The sequence below is a fragment of the Choloepus didactylus genome, chromosome 20, assembly GCF_015220235.1.
Source record: "Choloepus didactylus isolate mChoDid1 chromosome 20, mChoDid1.pri, whole genome shotgun sequence".
Taxonomy (NCBI): Eukaryota; Metazoa; Chordata; class Mammalia; order Pilosa; family Megalonychidae; genus Choloepus; species Choloepus didactylus.
In genome coordinates this window covers 37,053,106-37,057,111 of record NC_051326.1, presented here as the reverse complement: position 1 = coordinate 37,057,111, position 4,006 = coordinate 37,053,106, and the positions used below count along the sequence as shown (strand labels likewise).

Below are 4,006 nucleotides of genomic sequence, written 5' to 3'. Positions count from 1 at the left end.
AAAAATGAAAACCAACACTCAGTGACAGATAGTATATCATTGGTTGCTTGGGGACAAGGGTGGAAGTTAGGATGGATTACAAATGGGCAAAAGAGAGTTTTGTGGGTGATGAAAATATTCACTACCTTTATGTTGGTGATGGGTGTATGCATAGTTCAAAATTCAACAAATTGTACACTTTACATATGTCTAGTTTACCGTAATTTCATCAGATCTCAATAAGCTATTTTAAAATGCATCAGGATCTCTCAGCCAGGCAGCAAGGTGGATGCAGGATTCTTCATGGAACTAATGCAGAACAGGATAATTGGTTCAGCAACAAACAGAAGCTACTGAAGCAGTTGAAATTTGCAGAATGCCTAGAAAAAAAGGTGGGCATGAGCAAAGTAAATTTGGAGTTTATAAAGCCTTAGACAACAAAACGAATAACGGAAATCCTTGGATTTGAAGATGATGTGATTTGAGTTTATATTCAACCAGCTGGAATTGAAGAATCCAGACTCCAAAATGATGCAAATCAACCTGACTGGGTTTTTGAATGGAAAGAATTCTAGAGAATTTATGGGAGAACTGTGGCCCCTGCTGTTAAGTGCACAAGAAAACATTGCTGGAATCCCTTCTGCTTTCCTAGAACTGAAGAAAGAAGAAATAAAACAGAGACAGACTGAACAAGAAAAATTGGCATCCAATTTAGGAGATGATCTCGCTGCCCTCCTCCCTATGTGGGAGCTGACTCCCAGGGGTGTAAATCTCCCTGGCAATGCAGGATATGACTCCCAGTGATGAATCTGGACCTGGCATCGTGGGATTGAGAATATCTTCTTGACCAAAAGGGAAATGAGAAATGAAATGAAATAAAGTTTCACCAGCTGAGAGATTTCAAATGGAGTCGAGAGGTCACTCTGGTAGACATTCTTATGCACTATGTAGATAACCCTTTTTAGGTTTTAATGTATTGGAATAGCTAGAAGTAAATAACTGAAACTATCAAACTCCAACCCAGTAGCCTTGACTCTTGAAGACAATTGTTTAACAATGTAGCTTACGAGGGGTGACAGTGTGATTGTGAAAACCTTGTGGATCACACTGCCTTTACCCAGTGTCTGGATGGATGAGTAGAAAAATGGGGACAAAAACTAAATGAAAAATAGGGTGGGATGGGGGAGATGATTTGGGTGTTCTTTTTCACTTTTATTTTTTATTCTTATTCTTTCTGGTGTAAGGAAAATGTTCAAAAATAGATTGGGGTGATGAATGCATAACTATATGATGGTACTGTGAACAGCTGATTGTACACCATGGATGATTGTATGGTATGTGAATATATCTCAATAAAACTGAATTTAATTTTTAAAATTGGCATCTATGAAAAAGCAAGATGAAGACAAAGAGGGATAAGGAAGAAAAAGAAAGCAGCAGGAAAAAAAGAGAAAGGTCTCAAAGCCCAAGAAGACACAAATCCAGATCTCCTTTCCCTACAAGAAGATCTTCCTGTCAGGAGAAAGAGAAAACCCAGTCATTCTCAATCTCCCCGTCACAGAATCGAGAGCTGGAGTCTTCACCTGCTCCAGAAAAGGCAAAAACTCTAGAGCTCCCAGAACCTTCAATAAAAGTGAAAGAACCTTTAGTACAAGAAGCCACTTCTACTAGTGACATCCTGAAAGTTCACAAGCCTGAACCTGTACCAGAGCCTAAAGAACCTTCTCCAGAAAAAAAATTCCAAAAAAGAAAAGGAAAAGACTCAACCAAGATCTCACTCATGTTTCAAATCAAGGTCCCAGACTCATTCCCTTTCTCCATCTCATCCTCAACCTAGATGGTGCCATAGATCCTGATCAAGATCATTTCATCTAAAGGTGGCCAAGCCCAAGACGACAGCCTTTTCTTCAGAGAAGAACTCCACCAAGACGTATGCCTTCCCCACCAAGGCATAGATGGAGTCGATCTCCAGTGAGACAAAGAAGGCGCTCATCAGTATGCTTTCTGGGAGTAGCTCATCATCACCTTCCTCTCATTCCCAGTCACCACCAAAGAAGCCTCCCAAGAGGACATCCAGGCTCTCTTGAAAAACTCGTAGGTTATCTCCTTCAGCAAGTCCTCCAAAGCAAGGGCACCAGCCTTCACCTCCAGCAACTTCACCACCAAAAACTCATCATTCCCCAACACCCCAGCAGTCAAACCGTACCAGAAAAAGTTGTCTTTCCAGTCCAGGGAGAACTTCAGGTAAAGTGACAAACATAAAGGTACTGATAAAAGAGAGTCTCCTTCACCAGCACCCAAGCCTAAAGAAGTAGAATTATCTGAATCTGAAGATAAAGGTGGCAAAATGGCAGCAGCAGACTCTGTACAGCAGAGACACCAATACAGATGACAAAACCAGCAGTCTTCATCTGGACTCAGCTCCTCCTCCTCCTCCTCAGAAGACGAGCAAGTGACCCAAGAGGTCCCATGTGAAGAATGGTGAGGTAGGCAAGTGACAGAGACATTCCCCTTCCCGAAGTGCCTTTCCATCACTATTAAAGCACCAGAAAGAGACTTCCCCTAGAGGTAGATGGAGAAGTCCCTCCCCACCACCCACCAGAAGGCAATGTTCTGCTTCTCCAGCTCCTCAGCAGCGCAGATATTCCACACCTCCACCACGAGGGACTCCTTCTCCTCCACCACGTCTGTGCTCACCTTCCCCAAGAAGACAGTCTCCTCCAATACAGAGGTGATCCTCTCCTTCTCCACCTCCAAAGAGAAGAACAGCTTCTCCCCCTCCCCCTCCTAAATGAAGGGCATCACCGTCTCTACCACCAAGGTGTAGGGTCTCCCATTCTCCACCTCCCAAACAAACAAGCTCCCCAGTCACCAAGAGAAGTTCACCATTGTTATCACCAAAGCATAGGGAAGGGTCTTCCCCGAGCCAATCTACCTGGGAGGCCGATCTCCACAACCAGACAAATGGTGTTCACCCTCACCATGGCCTCAATCTCTTCAGACCACCTCAAGCCCTCCCTCCATTTGAAGAGGGGCATTATCATCACCCCAAAGAAGGCAGTCCCCATCTCCGAGTACTAGGCCCATTAGGAGAGTCTCCAGAACTTTGGAACATAAAAAGACAAAAAAAAAGGCTGCCTCACCAAGCCCTCAATCTGTAAGGAGGGTCACATCCTCTCCATCTGTCTCAGATCTCCTGAGCCAGCAGCTAAAATACCCCAAGTAGCTCCATCCCCTGTCCAGTCTCAGTGACCCTCTACAGACTGGTCACCAGTGGTACCAGTCCAAAAGGCTAAAAGCCCAACACAAAGCCCATCTCCAGTAAGGAATTCAGACCAAGAAGGAGGCAGAAAGAAAAAAAGGACAAGAAACACAAAAAGGAGAAGCAGCATAAGAAGCACCAAAAAATGCAAAAAGGAAAAAACTGTGGCTGCAGCTACTGTAATCCCTGCAGCAGCTGGTGCTCCCACAACTACCTCAACACAGGAAGAACCACAGGCAGAGCCAGAGCCTAAAAAGGAGACTGAAAGTGAAGCTGAAGATAACCTTGATGACTTAGAAAAGCACCTGCATGAAAAGGCCCTGAGATCAATGCACAGTCTCAGATGGAAATGTTTGTTATGATGTAAATTCTATTTGGTTTGTACCCAATTCAATTTCAAAATTGTGAAAATGTGTTTGAGCCTTAGACTATAACATTTGTTGTAATAATTGCTAGGTTGAAGTTCACCATGTAAAAAAAGGGGCATGGATTTACATTGCAAAAGGTGTCCACAGTATATTAGTGACATTCTTTCATTGACAGCTGACATAAATTCATTTAGAGTGACATATTCTAAGCCAAAAAAAAAAATTTCTCTTTTTTAAAAAAGGGGTTTAAATACAGTTGGTGTATTAGTTAGGGTTCTCTAGGGAAACAAAATCAACAAGAGATATCTGTAAATATAAGATTTCATAAAAGTGTCTCACGCAACTGTGTGTTTGCACGAGTCCAATTCCATAGGGCAGGCAGCAAACTGGCAACTCC

General features: G+C 43.0%; 1 pseudogene; it reads left to right on the top strand.

Annotated features, from left to right (window-relative positions):
• Positions 1-561: 561 nt before the first annotated feature.
• LOC119516459 lies at positions 562-2,435 on the top strand (annotated as a pseudogene).
• The last annotated feature ends 1,571 nt before the right edge of the window (positions 2,436-4,006 follow it).